This window comes from Dermacentor silvarum, chromosome 9 (assembly GCF_013339745.2).
Source record: "Dermacentor silvarum isolate Dsil-2018 chromosome 9, BIME_Dsil_1.4, whole genome shotgun sequence".
Classification (NCBI taxonomy): Eukaryota; Metazoa; Arthropoda; class Arachnida; order Ixodida; family Ixodidae; genus Dermacentor; species Dermacentor silvarum.
Window position 1 is genome coordinate 140,580,535 of NC_051162.1, and position 20,657 is coordinate 140,601,191.

The window sequence follows — 20,657 nt, forward strand, 5'->3', positions numbered from 1 at the left end:
AACCAACATAGACTTCGACGAAACGTTAGGTCTCACGTAGCGGTGTAAAACTCCACCCTCGCTGAAGATGAAACGAGAAATGCTAAAAAATAGAAATGATTAACGTGTCAAACAAGTGCCTGTCTGGCTCTTGTATTTTAGTCTCAACATCGTCGTTTTAGTTCTATTTAATTACCCTTAATATGCCCAATCCCTGCCAGTTTCTGAGATATATTCGTGATTTTCTATTATATTATAAGAGTTCGAAATGTTGCGGTAGCCAAAGCACACGGAACACCATTCAGCGGCAATATTCCGTTGTCCGGTATAAATGTTCTGAAGTTATGACGAACATTGCTCCCAGCAAATAAAAAAAACTACAACTTTGAGTCTCAGTTTAGGACTAACATCGCTTCAGAAAAACAAATAGCTTTACTAAGTGTTTAACTGCTTGGTTTGTGCAAAGAAATTCGGTCCTATTGACAGTGCATATGAGCGCCAAAATAAAAAGATATGATGCAGTAGACCAAAACAAAGGAAAAAAAATAACTTGCAGTTGGTGTCAAAAATTTGGCCCTGCGACCTGGGAAATTGTGGAATTTCCTAGAAGTTGGGAATCGTATCCAGTAAAACCATACTACAGTACGTTGTTTTAAAGCACTAGCATACAGACTGCAAATACAAATACCAGACTGGCTGTCCAAGCTGGGAAACGTTTGAGCTTTCTAACACCCAAAGGTCTCGAAACTCAAGATGCCCACAAGACACATCTTATATGGCGAGCAGCATCTTGCAACTGGGCTTTATTTCGTTGCTTCAGCAGCTGCCGCCCAACATACAGATACTTTACAACCATGCAACACAAGTTGCTGGAAAATAAGTATTTGCATTGTGTCCCTGGTTATACTAAAATATCCTCGATTGTCTCAGCAACCTTCAAAACAAACTAATAATTCTGCTAAAATAAACACTCAGTTCAATGTACGTCCTTGATGCCTTCACGGAATTAGTAATCAAAAACTTTCATTTAATGTTGTTGGGAATGGTACGCTGCTTTCATTGAAAGTTCGGTGATAATTCAGATGCATGCGGAGAACAGGCCGCAATCGGATTACCGCAGTGCAACATTCTGGTGCAGTTCTGTAAGGCGTTGCGTTATCACTCTACGTTGAAGCGGAAATGAGTTACATGAACGGAATGAAACGAAGCGGGCAAGGCTAGGGTTGAACTCCAAAAAAAAAACAGTCTACTTATATATATATATATATATATATATATGTATATAAAGAGAGATAGAGAGAGTTACAGAATGGATACCAAGAGAAGGAAAGCACTGTCTAGGACGGCGGAAAAGTAGGGGGTGAAGTTACCAATTTTGAAGGCGCCCATTGGAATCGGCTAGCGCAAGACAGGGGTAATTGGAGATCGCAGTGGACATAAATATATGCCGATGATATATATATATATATATATATATATGTGTGTGTTGTGTGAACGCGAAGAAGGGGAACCGCGGGGCCCGGTTTTGAGTAACCATAGCATAAGCAGCCAACAAACAACGATACCAAGGAGAACATAGGGCAAATTACTTGCACTTACGAAGTGAATTAAAGAAATGATACATTATTAGAACTTAAAGTCGGATGAAAAAACAACTTGCCGCAGGGGAGGGGGGGGGGGATGATGCCACGTCTTCGCATCACGCGTGCGATGCTTATACCATTGAGGTACCGCGGCGCCATTCTCCCATCCACTTTCTGAGGTATTTATATTTTTACTGCTACAACTAACCCTGGGATCCAGCACCACCACTCACGAACACCTGCGTCAAGTTCTTTTTTCATCCACTTTAATTTATATAAATTTATCATTTCTTTAATTCACTTCGCAAGTACAAGTAATTTCCCCTATGTTGTCCTTGGTATCGTTGTTTGTTGGCTTCTTATGGTGTGATTAATCAAAATCGGGCCCCTCGGTTCCCTTTCTTCTCGTTCATTACATAACGAGGGTCTCAAATCCGGCAACATTGATGCCTTCAGGTAGCATATGTGCGTTTATTGACCAGTTGCCTTCACCCGAAAAGATCACGTACTCGTGATGCCTGTGGATATTCCACATCCGCACTCAAGGTTTGTGAGTGGTGGCGCTGGCTAACATTCCCAGCGTTAGTTGTAATAGTAAAAAACATAAATACCCCAGAAAATGGATGTGAAAGCGGCGCCACGGTAGCTCAGTGGTAAAAGCATATCGCAAACGTAATGCGAAGACGTGGGATCGTTCCCCACCTGCGGAAAGTTTGTTCATCCACTTTAATTTCTATTACTTCATCATTGCTTTAATATACTTCGTAAGTACAATTTCGCCTATGTTGTCCTTGGTATCGTTGTTCGTTGGCTCTATATATATATATATATATATATAACGCACACGTGAGACACGACTCTCACAGAAACAGCTGTTTTGGTTACGTTCTATAAAAGAAACTCTCCGAGGAAGCTGCGTCAGCTTGCCGTCGACTTATTAACACCAGCTGGGCATGGCTTCGATTCCCCCTCGCGCAATGCTTTTTGGCTTATGTGCCGGTCATTTCTGCTTTATTCTGCATCGGCGAAAACCCACGAAAAGAGTGGGTATTTCATAATATTCCTTGAAGCTCGAAGGAACTGAGTGAAGCCCTGGTTTTGTGAAATCCGTGCTCCCCTCCGCCTTGCTTCCTATCGCTCCATTGCATTTGCATGAAGCATGTTCTTAGGGTTTTTTACACCAAGGATAGTTTCATTGCTTCAGCAGCGTAGGCGCGTATAGGCACACCAGCACTTCCCCCCTCGTTTTAACTATCTTGCAGGCGACTGCACGAGGATAACTGTAACCTGAGAGGTAATGAAAGTAAACGAGTGCACTGAGGGACATTAGCGTCTTCAAAAGATATCCTGTTGCATTGGTCCCGTGTTCATCACTTCTAAGAGCTATTCGCTTATCCTCTACCACCTTGCATGCGTTTTCTTTTCTTGGGCACCCCGGGGATCCACCCCTCTCCGTGCCCCATCCAAATAAAGTTTTGTCTCTCTCCCTCTCTCTCTCATGGGCAACCATTCTCTTAGGCTTAAAGACGAGCGGTTATCAGCTTTGCTTTTTACAAAAGATTTATAGCTCTGTTTCTTTCTCCTAATGTAAGCCAGTACGTAGTTTCCCCCCGGCATAAAGCCAGACTTATTCCTGATTACTTTCTTACTGTAACCACCACGACTATCATTGAAATCTATTTCATCACCCTTTCCGTTGCCATTAGCTTCCATTAAAGTGTTTTTTTTTTCTACCCCCAAGCTGTCGCACTGAATATGAGAATGCTTATACATGTATATAGGCGGGTGGTTTTCTATTGAAGGATGATGCTAACACCCCATGCACGTCGTAATGCTGTTCCAGAGATAATTAGTGCGCAGACGTCGCTGTATGCCGCTGAGGGTTAGTGATAGCTTTCGTTACGTTATATATTAAAAACCCTCTTTTCAGCTGTTTTCTTGTTTTCCTTTTCTTTTCGTCTGCAGTGCTTCTTGTGGCTGCCGATTCCCAGCTGACGCTATTTCAGATATCATTAACAGCTTGTGTGGCGGTGCTGCTAGAAGGAATAGCTTTCCCGGCATTCCGTTGCCAGCGCTCAAAAAACACAGCAAATTGAGATACAATGAATGAGCTCCAACGCTAAAAAAATTCCAAATTTTGGTTAATTGATTTTCGTTCCTTCTTTTCCGTTGAACAGAACCTAACGGGTGTGCGATAAACTATGGAAAAGGCAGAATACGCATTGAAATACCTTCGCTACCATACAGTGCTTGTTGGATGGGTGCAAAAATATTAATTTCCGACGATAAGAAGATGTCTAATAAATTAGTGTGCACTGCTTTTTTAAAATTTCATTGCGGTCTCAGAATACTTACGACGCAATATTAGTTGTAAAGGGCCGTTATATCTTTTAAAGAACTTTGCCGAACACTTAAAAACTAACGGGTAACGACCCCCCCCCCCACCCCCCACCAACCTACACACACACACACACATGGTCGAGCTCGTGACTGCATTTCAATGCACGCCAGACATGTTACAGTTCCAAATCTCATGTATTTAATGCGTATGAAACTTTGCCGGTATCTTATTCATCAGGCTTAACTATGTATCACCAGGAAATGTCTTACGGGAGCACCAGGCATAACATCTATGTAACACGGCCTACTTGAATAGGAAACAGAATAGAGGCGTATTAAGTCCAAGGGAACCGTTATATTCAATTTTTCAATTGTGCCTTTAGGAAGGGTTGCATGCACACCGCCAAATACTGTGCAATGACACGAGCCCCAGAATATGTGCCCAGCCCATCCCGACCATGCAACTTTCCTACAAAAATAGTTTCCTTCACATTACTATAATTTTAGGCCCCTTGGATTTGCATTTCCGCCTCGAAATAACACAATCCCCGCAATATCCATATCAGATTTAGAGTAAGGATACAGCAGCCTTGAACAGCGGCTCCCTTTAATAATTAATGTGATTCAAGCGACGACTACGCCTTCTCGTTGTTTGCAGTAAAGTTCATTTAACCAAGCGTACAGCCGAAATTGGCACATGGTAAATATCAGGCGTATTTCTCGCGCAAGAAATGAGCATAAATAAAAAAAAGAAGAAGAAAGCGAAAATTTCCAGCAGTGAAACCGGCGGGGTGGAAACGCGATGACGCCCGAGCCGCGAATAGTAAGGCGTTTTATTAAGAATCGCGACAGCCACCACGAAAGTATCTGCCATCTGCTTCGAAATCGGGACGCTCCGCAAAACACCATGCGATGGCGAACGCTTTTGTCTTTCGGACAACGAGCGAAGCGACGCATAAAGCTGTCGTAATGGCGACTATAAAGCATGTCTCCCAGTGTAAACGGCGCCCATTCGCTCACATAAACCGTTGTGTTTGGAGATGCGTGAGCTTTATGCAGTGGCAAAGTGGAAAACAGTTCCGCGCCCCGAAATTTGGGGATTTCAAAAAGCACGCGCCTGTTTGAATGTGTTCGAAGCGCTATAGTTTACTCGAACCGTTTGAAAAAGAACTAGAGGATATTGTGCGCGCCATCAAACTCGCATCAGGGCAGCGTGGGCTCTTGGTGTGGGATGCGATGCAGAGTCACGCGAAATGGAATGTGCCAGCATTTTCGCGCATCGACAAGTGCTTTTTGTCTGGTGGATTGGGGAGCCTGGTACGGCGCTATTTTTTACATAATGCAGACTACGGCTGTAGCCTAAAGTTTATTCGAAAGGATATTCCAAAAGAGATATTTCAAGTACGGTTGCAGATGGTGCGGGCGCATTTCGTAAAAAGAAAAAAGAAACCTGCAGCACTTCAAGGGAGTTAGGCGTCGCAAAACACCATCGACACTTGAGGTGCAAAAATTGTCTGTTGCCTGCTCGCGGTGCTCACAAAACGTTTTGACGCCACTGAAAACCACTTTGCCTCCATGATGCCGCGAAAGAACTCGAGAGACCTTAGCAACTAACTTGTCTTATCGTAAACATGCGCTTAATACACCGTTTTGTGTTGGTCACATTCATAAAACTGAAAAGGCGCCCAAGGGGGACAAAGAACCCATCTTAAGAACGCAAGAACTGTATAGCTCTATTTTGGCGACAGACGCACCAGAGCCCATATGCTCTGTTTATGCTAAAAGTGGACCAGTTAAAGGATCCTTCGCCCTGCTATCGACCCGAATAGATGGTAAATATGGATCTGTAAATATCAGGATGTTGCAATGATTTTTCTGGCCAAGCGTTCGGAGCAAGCAATGTGAATGAACTCTCAATGGCGTATTCTCAACAGTTTGATTGTTTTGATATTTTAATTACGCACTGTTACGCATGCGAAATTATGCCAGGTTCATCTGACGCATCTAGATGCGTTATCAGCCGAAATACCCACGCCGAATCTGATTCCAAATTACATTCTATTGAGGCATTTACCGAGGTCGTATGTTAAGACGCCGCATCACGCCGCATTGATTCGAGCATATAGGCTAGTAATGAAGCACCATTTCCTGGCTATAGCATTTGCAGCTCAGCATCTTGCCGTTATGGTTGCAGGTACAGACATTTAAAAACACCCGAGCCCACTTAAAGCATCACATCGCTTAATAAGTACTCCGCTTCTCAGTTTGGCCATGCGGAAAGCTGCACAGTCAAAGCCCTTTCTACAAAATCATCGTCGCTTCCGCATTAAAAATTCAAGCACAGATAAACGGGCCGGCCCCGAAGGAAACTTTAGTGCCGTGTTTGGAGGATGTATCATTCTCATGGAGCGGCGGCAGCTTTTAAGATAGCGAAGAAAGCTGGCAAAAATATTACATTCACTGCAGTGCAATACGACCGACCAACAGCGGCGAAAGAAATCCGAAGCCGGGACACTGCACAGTTGCTATATTATTTCACGCGATGCAATCTCCGTTATTAAGCAATGTATGCGGATGAAGGTGCTAAGCAATGCACGGACTATTAAGGTAAGTCGTAGTGGGCAGCCTGTTGAATATTTTTACCACCTGAGGATCCTTATTAACCATATGCCTGAAGTACAGCGCACGAGCGTCTTTTTTTTTATTTTTATTTTTTGCATTCCGCCCTCATCAGAAAGCGTGCCAGCAGCGGCCGTTGATCAATACCGGAATCTCTTATTCAGCAGCCGAGCTCTATAGCTCCGGCCGTGGGTTTATGTGTGCTGTGAGAAATCTTGACTTACAACATTTACTTACAACTTGAAACAGTTACACCGAGTGTTTACGAGTGTTACATGTGCATGTGTTGCACGAGATGCAATTGCGTAAAAACAAGTAACACAGATCTACAAAAGGAAGTTATATTGAATAGTTGCGAGGCGAGAACATTCAGCGACCTCCGACGCTCCTCGACGAGTCTCCAGTTCTCTGGTCGAAACCTGCCAAGCCGCCGCCAGAGGCATCGGCTGCACGCACGGACACCGCGCGCGTTCGGCACGAACGCGGGCAAACGCGAACGGCGTCGGCGGCAGCTCTGCGCGTTCTCCGACACAAACACCTTCTCTTATCGCCTCTCCTCCTCGCGCGCAGTGCGGCCTCTCATTGCTGGACACGTGACCTGCCCTGCCCCGGCGCGGCACTCATCCTCTCCAGGTCAAGTGATCTGGGTGACGTTGGACCATAGCCTCCTATATACTTCATGCCTGCCCATCGGCGCCGAGAACGCAGGGAATTGGTCGTCGCGCCTAGTGCCGTCACTCACCACCAGTTGGCGGTACTACCCCAGAATAGAAATACAGGACGCTCAACGGCGGCGTGCGCTGTAGCGTAACTATATATCACGCTATTTTTTTACCGTTGCCGATTCTATTGTTTTACAACATCTACGGGCGTTTAACGCCGACACAGAAGCGTACAGGCCGCCGCGCATTGCTTCTTCCAAAAGAAAAGAACAATAAAAGGAAAAACCACAGCTCTTATCTGTACTAGTATGAAGCTTCATTTTCCTTCTCCTTATTATTACATATGTTTTGTATGTCAGCGTGGAAAAAGAATAATGTCGGCTGTAATAACTCCACAACAAAAACTTTTATTGCCATCATTTCGATTTAAAGTTTGTGGAGCTTTCGCGACAGGGGCTTCTGTGAAAAAATGTTGCAGTGGCTTAGCTCGGATATGCCAGGATATACGTAGCGTTAGCAAAGGTTCAGCTGATTGTTCTTAGCTTTCCTGGTTGTCTAGATTGTCAAGGATTAGCTTGATTGTCATGCTTACTGCTGCTCCAATGACACACACAAACGCCAGTCAGAAGCGCAGCGGCTCCAGCGCAGTGTCAGACGGCGACTGCACAGCGAGCGCGCGCCGGCGCCAGTGCGTCTACCACGGCTACGACGTCACTCCTCTGGAATGCGCAGACCGGCGGCGGTGAGTCGCGCGCGGCGGCGGCGGAGTGCGCGAGAGGTGCCGGCTCCGGTGGCTCCGGTGCGCAAGCCGTGTGACATCACTGATCCTTGCGCATGCGCAGCACGGCTCTTGATGTGCCGCGCGAAACGGGCTTGGCTAGGCCAGTGCAGCTAACGCTACAAAACTTTTGCGATGTCGTTCTTGTCCGTTATCTCAAGTGCAAAATTAGCGAATAGAGGGCGGAATAACTTTGTCACCATGATCTCAAACAGCATCTCGTGATGCTCAGGCACTGAACAATTCAATAGTTCACGCTCTCGCAGCACTTGAGCAGCATTCACGGCAGTCTCCCTCAGCGGCTGCTTAAAATTTCTTAGCTTAGCGAGCACTACTTCAACCTACTTGTGCGTAGAGTTTATCACAACTACGAATTCGTCTGACCGATACAGCAGACGGCTTCTGTCTTGAAGCCTAATCAGAGAATCTGATGGCGCCGAGGGCTTGGGCTTTGTCAACAAACTGAGGCATTCTTTGCAAGACACCCGCTCATTAACAGCTTAACAGCTCTCGATAGGTATCCGCCAACCATCGCTAGTGCTGCACATTCTGGCGAACGAAGCGTTTCTTTGCGTCGGGTAATGTGGTTGAACAGCGCTGCTGTCGTCTCTTTTTTGGATAATTCTGGCGTAGTGCTTACGCTCAGTTGCCGGCGTAGCGACGGGCATGTGCTATCTTCCGTGTCCATCACGGTGTTGTTTATCGATGTTGACGCAATGCCTGTCTTCAGAGACTTTTCTGTTCCGCACAAAACTGCCCGTGAGTCTGTCTGATCGTTGCTTCCAGCTGACCTCCTCAACCACCCAAAAAAAGATTCATTGGCGTCAGACGAGAGCTTTCTAGTCAGAACAAATAGAAAGTGCATCTCTCTGAGCAAGTATCTGACGCATTCCACGTTTGACACATTCAAACTTGGAGCCATTTCTCTGGAAGTTCTTCATCGCTCGGGATTTCATGAAATGAGATGCCCGGGACCTTTCTCTTACTGTACGAGGTGCATCCAGGTCCGCGACAATACGTCATACTACGGGGTATCAACTCGCAAAGCGCCCTATCAAACCACTTAAAGTAGCACAACTCACTCGTGACCACAATGTCTTCTTTTCGGCCAGAAGACTTTCATTTGCGCTGCTGCTAGACGTCCTCAATACCGAACCGACAGTGTCACCATAGCCACAGTCGTTCAATACCATGCCGCAGCTCACCGCGCCAATCCAAGGCAGAAGGCAAGTTTTTTTCCCAGCCGTGGGCTGCTGCAGAAAGGTGATCTCCCAACAAACCAGCGAACCGTCGGCAGGCGAGGCAAATTAATATTGTCTCGATTTGACACTAATGGAGACGCGGACACGCTATTTTGCCCGCCTTTAACCATGCACGGCGGCAAGCGAAATATTCTGGTGTAGCAGCGCCCCTAGCGGGCGACCTGCGAGGAGGTCAGGAGAGGAGGTTGAACGGCGCTCCCGGAGTGATTGCGCGAGCACAGAAAGTATATAGGAGGCTATGGTTGGACAGACGGCGAAGGGTCGACTAAGAACAGCTGCGCTGCTTCTTCTTCCTGGGGTTTTACGTGCCAAAACCTGTTCTGATTATGAGGCACGCCGTATTGGAGGGCTCCGGATTAATTTTGACCACCTGGGGTTCTTTAACGTGCACTACAACGTAAGTACACGGGCGTTTTTGCATTTCGCCTCCATCGAGGTGCGGCCGCCGCGGCCGGGATTCGATCCCGCGATCTCGTGCTCAGCAGCGCAACGCCTTAGCTGACTGAGCCCCCCGGCGGGTACAGCTGCGCTGCTAAAAAGTTGCACGTATCTCTGGAGGTCGTTGAAATCTGTCCTACTTTCTTATCAAATGTGATATGTAGAATATCGGCATCGCTGCTAAATACTTGACCAATTTTAAATAAAGTGAGTGACTTATATGTTCAATATGAACTAGAGTGACTTTGGCTGCCATTTTATCTTTTTGACATTGCTCTTGTATTTTCTGTAGTTTTGTTCCTTTGTTGCCGTAGCTACCTCACACTCAGGCCCTCATCCAAATGTAAATTGTAATAATGAGATTGCTTATCCTTGCAATATTATTTATAAAGTTTCAACGCACGTTAAAAGCCGTCAAGACTTCAAATGTACCATTCAGCTGCCATTAGGGTCCTCCATGTCGTCGTTCTCCTCTTCTTCTCTATCTTTGTCGTCTTCGCTATCTGTTCATCCAGCATCACTAGAATAATTATAAATATCGACTGATCCCACGCCTACGTAGCAATCGCTGATAAGCGGCGCTTTCGTCCACGTTTACTGAAATGTCATCACTTCCCTTCTCTGTCACTCCTCCTTCACTGCTTGTAGCTCCACGCTCTCGCTTAATACACGCTCCGGTCCCATTTTGTTCCCTTTTTCTCTATACGTAGCAGCTTCTGTGGCCGCCTTGTTCAGTATTCTCACAACGTCTTCTTTACTTTGCTCCAGCTGAACGCTCCTCAATCGGCCAACGCCGAGGTCCAATTTTGTTTTCTTTACGTATTTCCTCATTCTCGCTGCTTTTAAATGCGTAAGCATTTCTATGGTTACTCAACGAGAAATCTGCCCGCCCGTCCTTCGCGTAAGACGATCCCTCTGAAGCTTGCAAGATAGAGCTACCAGCAATGTTTTACCACAAACTTATTCCTCGGATTTCGTGTATGACAGCCCACAAACCAATATCATGAAACAAAACACCGGCAGCGCATGCTTTTATGTTAAATCTTCTCAGATTAAATATTCAAAGTGCGAAACAAAAAACTGACAGTCACTTTAGCATAGGCCAAAGACGGTGCAACGCGCAGCCTGCGCGCTCCAGAGACATTCATTAAATTACTTGACATTTTCATTCGAATGCATAGTTACTTCTCATAACTTGTTTTAAATACGTAAGCAATTGTATGGTTACCCAACGAGAAAACTGCCCGTGCGTCCGGCCGTCCGTCGCGTAAGACGATCACTTTCAAGATAGCAGCGGCAGCAATGTTTTCTGCAGCGGTGGAAGAAGACGACGATGAACGCACAAGCGCGTCTCTAAGGCCACGTGACGTGTGCAATCAGCAAGTAGGTTTTAAACCTCGTCGGCCATCAGGCACGCACTAGGTAAACCTTTAGTAAGCCAGAACTGTGGAGCAGCCGTGGCTTCGGATCGGAACGTCATCAGCGCACCTGGCGACGCCACCTGCAGTAGTTTGCTTGCCTCATCAGTTCACGTTGCGCCGCCTCCCGCAGTAGTTACTGTCACCGCCATTCAGTCGCCGCAGCGCTGTCGCATTTTCCGTAATGGCGCCAAGACGACCACAGACGCTAAGCAGTGCTAGGATTACCAGCAGTGTTGAGTGTGAACACTCAACACCACGCCGTTACAACGAAATCATTATGCATCATTCAGATAACTCCCTGAGTGGATTCTCCGTAAATTTTTGTTGCCGACTGCATCTCTTGTTTGTTGCAGACTCCAGAACTTCTTGCCTACTGCTCTGGGCCGGTATTTTGTAGGAATGCCTTTCCGGTGCTAATGCCTTTTCGCGCTGTCGCGCTTTCTTAGAGCGACGGTCCGGTCGCGTTATCAACGGGTTCAGCCGGCCGTGAGTGGTGGATGTTAAGAATAGTATAGAATAAGTCCTAAGGCATCGCTACAAAATACCGGCCCTGCTTGTCAATTCGCGCACCTGCTCAGTGGCACATACCAAATCTGGGGAATTATACAAGGGTGTTCACACAATTATGGTTCCATGCCTTGCTGCACATACACTGCGACCTAAGTTGTCTAGTCGCACACATGTCCAGTGTTCCAAGTAATTTGCGCAGACACGTAACCAAGACAGCAGCAGCTGGGAACCAGCAACAACAAAGCGGCGGGAACAGGCAAGGAAAACTTTAGTTTTAAAGCCAAGAGTGATAATAAATAAATGCAACCATGATTACTCTTGATTATTACGGGATTTAGCGTGATCATGCTTTTTCCTAATCGCTCGTCTTTGTGATAGTGCAACAAAATAGAAAAACAAGAAAACAAGCAGAAAATGCAGAAGCACTTGGAAGGCCCTACATATATGTGTTAGAGAGGACGTGTCGGCAGCGCACGATGATGCAGAGTTGCAAAAGTGAAGACTCAGGATGCGAAAGGCGCTTCTCCCAAGATGCAAGATGCAAATTTGGCACTCGCGCTCCACAAAGCACTTCCCGCTGTTGAGCGCTCCCCACGCTAGTGCGGGTTGTAATTACGATAGCAGGCATACTACTATCGATGACGTTCGACAATGACACTTTGTTCTTACGAAGAAAATGATTCGCGAGTTTGAGCCCGGTAAGCCCGTCAGATCGTATGTATGATGTTCGCTGACGAAAAGTGCATCGGGCCTAATGTCAAAAGAAAAAAAAAGGAAAACCACTTCTGCGGTAAAACGTTCACGAACGGTCGCGTCGCTAGTAGAGCAAGGGCGTGTTTGGTATCCAGGAAGTAGCTGAGCATTAGAAGCAAGAATATTGAGTGACTGGAAGCGAATGCATCCGTAGAACGTCGTGCGCATGCGTATACCCTGACTCCCAGCTGTGCCCAATATGGGCCACCGTTTCCACAGGTTAGCCGTACAGCTTCTCCGCTTCGTGCTGCATAAACAGTCGTTCTTGTGAGGAAGGACGTGTGCTCATGCGGTTTTTCCATAGAAAAGTACCACAAACATCTGCGCAAGAAGTGTGCGGCTGCAATTCGGACCACATAAGCGCTGACGGCTCATCGTTGAAGGAAACGTCGAAATACCCATACTTCCATTACAGCGGCCACGTCCACAAAGGTGCGTAATCTGCTTCACGGTGTTTATTGCTTTTCTAAGTTTGTTATGTAGTGCAGGCTAATGTGCGGAATGTTTTTCAGGCGGCGTCGTTTTTCACCTGCTTGCTGTTGCGATAGACCCGGGATATGGTCGATCTGCTTCTGGACCCAAGTTCATGTGCTGGCTTGAAGTGGAAGTGATGCTGTTCAACGGTAAATGTCGGCGCGTCCTCGTAATTTACGTTCTAGCCTTCGTTGCCGTAATATATGAAGTTACGGCCACGTTATTGTCATCATGACGTATTCTTGATCGCGCAAAATCAAATGATATTAATACGCTCGCGCTAGAGTGGGAATAACAAGATCAATTTCCGCACTAGCGTCAAAAAATAACAAAGTGAAAATATGCCACGATGGCCTAGGACAACCTTGCCGTTCAATGCAGCAAACGCCACATCTGAAATGAGGTTCTTTGCCAGTAAATTTAGCTGCACGGACTGCCACTCTACGGGCGCCTAACTGGAGAAATATATTTTCTACAAAGGCGTTCGAGTGACCGAACATATTATTATTAATGAACTTCCGGAATGTGTTACAAAACCTAGTCAAACACGCGTAGAACAATACATAGAATGACACCTGGAAGGAGAGATGTCATTTCGGAGAAGCATACCTGATTACTTTCTTTATAAAGGCGTTTGTGCGTTGAAGCCTATAAGCCCCTCCTGAGTACGTGGCTTCTATGCTCGGGAGTCGCGGAAATGTGGGCAGCAAACACCCTTTCTGGAAAACATCTCACTCGACAGCCTAAGCCACGGTGAAAAATGTGCGAGCTCAAACCGCCGCTAAAAAAAAATCCACAATAAATAAGGAGAATTAACGCAAGCCCAAAGCTGCAAGTATTGAGCGAAACTAACATTGTTATATAAACGCTCATGTCTCCACTCGTGTCCCAAATAACCGCCACTTGCTTGGTACAGCACAAAGCATCGTGGCGTTTCATTTAGATGACGCGGCGAACCACATTTGCGCGAAGATCTTCGCGTATAGATAATGACTTGCAAGAAACTTGGAGCGCCTGTAAAGGCGCCATCCGGCGGCTATTTGGTTTGGTAATGATGCCTCGTCATTCCGATGTGATGCGTAATTTTTCTTTGAGCGCCAGCTGTTGCAGCTGTTTCACTTTCGGAACCTATGTAGCGTCCCGTTTTCGTAGTTTGATTTTTCCATCAGCCAACAAGCGAAGAAGTGCGACGTGTGTGGCGTCAGATGCCGATCACGTTGTACCACATTCCCGAGTTCTTTTCTTTGTTCTCGTTACGTTATTTTCATAACGCATGGCGTACGCAAGCTGCCCACAGTAAATTATGCCAAAGGCTTTGCATATGAAATGAGGCAGCATACGTCATACACCGAGAGAGCAGTTCTTTTCGTCGGCAACACCGCGCACTTTCGGTAACAAAGCAAAAATGATACAATCGTGGCACCCTACAAGGGCTGATTTAAATTCTGCAGAGCTCAGTCATCCTCGAACGTGTTTAGAGCAAAAAAAAAAAGAACTTCATGCAGCCCCGTGAGGCGAGGACACTTCAAAAATGCTAGCAGACTGGCGTCGAGCGTCTAACTGTAGGCAGAGCCGGTCACAGTAAGCACGAAATATTCCGTCTGTCGAGCTAATACGCGCACGCGTGCCATGTTACTACTACTAGACGTAGTCATAAAGTATTTGGAAATTTTCTTTAGCGAAGTTTCATGACAGTAACATTAGCCGGGAAGAAAAGAAAGATCACACTGTGAGACGCAGGACAAACGCGACCATTGCCGTCCGAAAAATTTCGCGCCGCACCATTGCTGTTATTCAGTGTTGAGAAGGTTTCAGAAAACCTGAATTTTACAAGTCTGCTATACAACGACATCCGTGCATATGGTTCTGCATATATTGCGTTCGCACATATACAGCGTGAATATGTTTACGTGTTGCGGAATTCTTCAAAAGCCACCTGTGGCAGATAACTTAGTTTTAGTCCTTGAGCTGGATTATTCAGAACGGCGGACAATACTTGCGCGGCCATTCGCAACGCATGACCAAATAAATGACGAATATCTAAGAATTAACTTCTTCAGTATTTACTTTATAGCACATATTGCAATTTACGAATTGCAGCCGGTGAGTTTGAAAGGTCTTTCCACTTTGAAATATTCTTGAGAATGGCGTGGATTTCCAGACAAGCGCTATCAAACTAGGGCTTAAGATACAGTGTTATTCCAGTTTTTCCTAATTTTGAAAATGTTGTTTTTCGCATTGAAGCACAAAAGTAACTGGAACGTCCACGTAAATTACAATTACATCGCAAACTTCGGCAACGATTATCTCGACACTGGGGTAATCATGAAAATGAATTCTTAGTTGATACGCCTTGCAAACTCGCCGGCCTCAGTTCGTATATTGTAATATTATGTGCAATAAAGTAATTAATCAGGAAGTTAATTACTGAGCTTTTCAGAAAGTTGAATATGTGTTTAGATTTCTAGTGCAAGTAACGTCCGCCTCTTTGAATAATCCAGATGAAGGACTAGAAATATGGTATGTGCCACAGGCGATTTTTAAAAATTCTGTAAAACCTAAAAGTTACAACCCGGTACACTATTGAATCGCTGCAAGGGACATTGAGTACTTGTCACTTTTGATGACAATGCAATGTTCGAACGTAATCAAACTGAGGAACTTTTTTATTCGTTGACACGGCAGATTACTTTCAAAATAGTTTCTCTTGAAACTCGCATGGAGATTGGACACTTTGTTTTGACCATGACCAGCGGTACCTATAAACTGTGGAATATCCAAAATAATTTTTTTCGCTTCCATGTAAGAGGTTACAAAAAATTATTTTTCTTTTCGCCCAAACTTAATTACCTATCAGTGTTAAGTTGAGATTGTCGCGTTCAGGTTCCGTCCGCGCAGTCGCAGAAGCGACGATGACGCCACCAAGTAAGAAGCACACAAAAAAGTAATTCTGAAACGGGTCGGATAAATCTTATGAGACGCCTGACTTGCATCTGCTAGAAAAAAATGTGTTTAAGAGCGAACTTTGTCATAAGTTGGAAGAGCGAAGTCTGATGATTTCTATACTAGCATGCAATTATGTACAGAGTGCGTTCCCTGTTTTGCACAGCAAATATCTGCACTGCGCTCCCATATGTGTTTGCTCGCGGGCTTTCGCTGAAAGACTGCATGTGAACTAATTGGTATTGCCGTTGTTATTTTTGACAGTACAATAAAATAACTAAAGGCAAAACTGAAGTTCTAATCTGTCTACGGTTCCTTATGTGCAATAAATATGTTAGAAGTAGAATTTCAAGAGGAAACTAATTTACGATATGAATGGGATATATAATACACGCAGTTGGAGGATTCCCTAAACTTGAGTTAGTACAGTGAAATGGAGAACTGTCCGATGTTTACTATCTCTAATTTCTTTGCCGCTGTAGCCCGCATTCCTGAAGAACTCGTTCATGTTTTGTCCAAACCGCCACGCAAAAGTATCCTTGCAGCTTGGTTTTGTGGTAATTTTTATTGTAGTCTGCGTTGTCGCTTATGATTCCACTGATGCATACCAGTGACCACCTTTCTTCAAAGGACGCCATGCTTGAACTGTTCGTCGATTGATGAGCGCAAGAATTGGTCGGTGAGCGACGTGGTATACCGCTACCCTAGCAGTTTTTTACAAGAACCATGCGTTTGTATCCAACCTGCTTTTTTTCGTTCCATTGTCACTTATCATTTATTTCACTTCAATTAAATGTACAATTATTCCCCCATGCTTTCCTTGGTGTCTGTCAGTTGGCGTCTGATTGTGACTATATATATATATGCAGGAAAAGAAAGGAAACCGAGGGGCCTAATTTTTATTAGTCATATCATCAGAAGCCGACAAATGACACCAAGGAAAGCACAAGTTTAATGGTTTGTGGGATATATATATATATATATATATATATATATATATATATATATGGTGCGAAGAGTAGTTCCATGGGTCAGCTTCTAATTGAATCTTGAAACGAAGGTACACTGGGGCGTTGTCATACAGCTATTTTTTTTATTTGCTGACAGTTTCCTAAGTGAAACTTTTTTCAATCAGGGCCATATTGGCTTCAGAGCTTCATGCGTGCAGATGCAGTAGTATAAATGAAGGCAAGGCTCACTTCACCTTACAATTACAAGTTAGGTTGCACTGTAAGTGGAGAAAAATGAAAGAAACAAGAAAAAACGAACCAGGGGCAAGATGAGTGCGCCACCGAGTTTTATTTCTCTGTAGCCGCCAGAGCAATGGCGTGTTCTGGTTAAAGCCGGCACGAGACATCTACAAAGCTACGGCGCCTCTGTCAAGTGCGAACTCTCAGAAGCCAATACGGCCCGGATGATAAAAGTTTCACTTCCGAAGCTATTGGCGAATAAAAAGTAACTACCTGACAATGCCTCATTGCGCCTTAATTTAAGTATATTTATATAGGGTGTTTCTTAAGGTGCACCAAAATTTTTAAAATTGCCTGTGGCAGATAGCACAATTCTAACCTTTAAGATAACTCCAGAAATTGAGGACTTAATGAGGCGGCCACAAATTCTAAGAGAAATCAAATTACTTATTCGAATAATTACCGTAATTAGGCTAAAACAGTTTAATTACTGTAAACTACACACTTTAATCTACGAATTGGAGCTATTTAATGTGCGAAGTATATTACCTTGGAATTAATTCTCAGCACTACACCAGTTTCGAGATATGCGCTTTTAAACTTGAGGTAAAAATGCACTTTTTCTCCACTTAATTTTTCAAATAAAACACTGTTTTATGCACTGAAGTAGGAAAGTGACTGGGACGTTATTGCATTTCATCGGATGCTTTGAAAAATAATAGTATCGAGAAACTGGTGTAGTGCCGAGAATTTGTTTCGAGGGGATACACCTTGCGAACTCGCCTGCTATAATTCTTACATAGAAATATGAGACGCAAAGTAATTAAACTGGAAGGTAAGAACTATAATTATCGTAATTATAAATTCAACATTTTCATTTCTCGTAGACGAAACGACTGACTCATCGAATAATTTAGCTCAAGGTTTAGAATTGCGCTATCAGCCACGCACAATTTTGTCAAAATTTGGTGCAGCTGAGAGAGAGAGAGAAACTTTAATGGTTAAAATGAAATTTGAGGTCCCGTGATTGGGGCGCCTAGGACAGGGCTCCACTGGCGCGAGCGGCTCGCTGGGCTTGGTCCAGGAGAGCCAGTTGAACAAAAAACACCTGGTACATATTGTAATGAACAAAGAAGCAGACAAGAAGCTGTCCTCTGGGAAAGTCTAGTTTCTTCTACGTACTGGGTTACCGGCACAGGAACGTTTGTGAAACCCTCTGTGTCTTTCTGCGCGAGACAAAAATGGTATGTTAAAATTCTTCTAAATATTTACGATGTTCGCAAAATTTTCTGTATAATACTTAGATATTTGTTCATTCATATTTGCATCAGTAGGCACTTTAAATTATAACAGCTGTTTCACCTCCCGATTGATGGCCGATCCTTCGCAGTGGGTTGCGCCATTTTACTAGGGAACAAGAACGAGAACTTCTGCTTCTTTTCCTCTCCCAGCGCCGCAGTTCCAGCGCACAAACCCAAGTGCGCCTTTTTGTCTTCATTATACTCGGCCACGGTGCTGAAGAGAGCTCTTGCAATTGTGAGGGTGCCCACGTGAAGAAAATCACAGTCGACAAGACTGGGCAATTCAAGCCGTTGAGCTGTCTAAGCTTAAAAACAACCTCTCTCGTGGTCTACATTGAGTGCTGCGCTCTGGGTGAGGTCTTTGGGGTCACTCTCTTGCCCAAACTGCGTGTGGAGTTGACATCGCACTGGTCGAAGATAGCGCAGGCGATGTCTTTGTGCCTACCGCAAGAGTATGTTTATGCAAGTATCTGCTACATTGTTCCCTGCTCGGGAACCGTTTGCGTCGCGTTTAACGACGTATCCGGCCGAAACATCCGCGTCCCCGAGCGGTCAGTGATGTCGCACGCAAGTTTATTAGTTTAGGTGCGAGGCGACGGTGCTTCAGTTGACGTGTGAAACACTGGTATCGCCTGTCTTGCGCCGTTGACTGTACCCACTGGCACTGTAGACACTGTCTTGCGCTTGCGACACACACACACACACAAAAAAAAACTGGAGAACACGTGCTGCTGCGTCATCCTTATCGGAAGGTGGATTAAAAGGGGGATTTCACGAGCATGTCTTCGAAAAAATTGACGTCATTCGGATTGGTCTCCTTGGCTTCCTCCAGGGACACCTCATTGAGCGCATGGCGTATTGCCGCACCCTTCGGCCAATAACTGCGCTGACATCCGAGAATGAGGCTCCGATGCTTCAGGAAGCATTTCGTTGCACGTTTCTCCGTATAGAGGTCAGATTTCTGCAGTGTTTGCACGTCAAGTAAGAGAGCAGCCAGGTGCCGTCATGTGGCCAAGCGATGGTGAACTTAGCGGTGGCATCACCGACTGTCGAAGTTCGCAAGTGGTCTCAGTCTCTGGCAGTGACGGTGAGGTGTCGGATAACAACGCGGAGTCCGAGACCCGCCGAGAAAACAACAGACCGCGGCCAGTGTCTACTGCGACGGGGCGGTCGGCGAAGCTGCCTATCGTGTGGCAGCAGGGTACAGCTGCAGCATCGACGTAACGCCCCTCACGAGAGAGATAAAACTTTTTTGTGTCTATGATGGGGTCCGGAGGAGTCCAGGAGTGGCGGGGACTTGGGACACTAACGCCCAGTCCCCCCCCCCCCCTTCCTCAGACAGCGGCCAGTCCTTGCTTTCTAGCAGACTCTTCGGCCATCGGGACGGCCCAGAGCTTCACGAGCACTGTCCTAGGAGCAGTGCTGGGTGACTGTCCGCAGGGAAAAGAGAGCCGGCCGAAAGCAGCTATCGGAACTGCACACCATTCGGGCCAGGGCAACTGCTTGATGGCTTCGTACTTGTATCATGCCTCGGTGGCCGTGTGAAACTGGTTTGCTGCAACCATCCACCGTTCGTTGTCTGGAAAGCAGGACGATCACCCAGCGCATTGCCTGCCTGTATCCAAAAGTCGGCATCATCCGCGAAACAACGGAACTCCGGTAGGTCCGCCCAACGTACTCAGGGTAGCCGGGGCGCATGATCTCCGCCAGGCTGACCGACCAACTGAACAAGCAGCCAGTGGGGGTGTCCGCGGACACTGCAGTGGTCATTGTACATACTACGGGGGGATCTACAACCAAGGAAGCATTGACGGCATCTCTTAGTGGTTTGGAAATCGAAGTTATTTCCAGTAGGACATCCGTGCCAAGGTAAACGTGGATGGAAGTACCTAGGCAGGAGGGGCCCGAGAGGAAGGGGCCGAAGCGCTGTCTCGGTGGGAGGTGGAAGCGAGGCGCAACAGTGCATGTCATATCATGGATCTGTTATGTTAAAGGGGCCCTGAACCACCCCTAGGACTTGGTGAAATAAGTATAGTCCGCAGGCAGTACACGCTGCTGTGAAAATCTCAGCCGATTTCTGCTGTCGTACGCGGTGCGTGGAGCTCGCAAGCCGAGCGCGAAGTCACCTTTTTCTCAAACGCTCTCTTTTCAGCAGAAAACATGTTCCTCACTCTTTTCTGGACGCTTTATTTCGTAATAAAGCTGATTGCCATACGTGGCTGCTATTGGTAGCTACGGTCGGCTACGTAGCGCAGATACTGTGGCCGCCGCAGGGTGCCGCCTCGAGTCCACTGGCTAAGCGCACTGCGGCTCGCTGAGGAAAACCGCGTTTGCCTTACGTTTAGCGCGACGTAGGCACCAAAATCGGAAGTCGGGCGTCCGCGTTAACATCCAAAATGAAATC

The 20,657-nt window shown here is 45.9% G+C and overlaps 1 protein-coding gene across 1 annotated transcript in view; it reads right to left on the reverse strand.

Annotated features, from left to right (window-relative positions):
• LOC119463948 (uncharacterized) overlaps positions 1–20,657 on the reverse strand; it is a 261,047-nt gene that overhangs the window by 19,368 nt on the left and 221,022 nt on the right.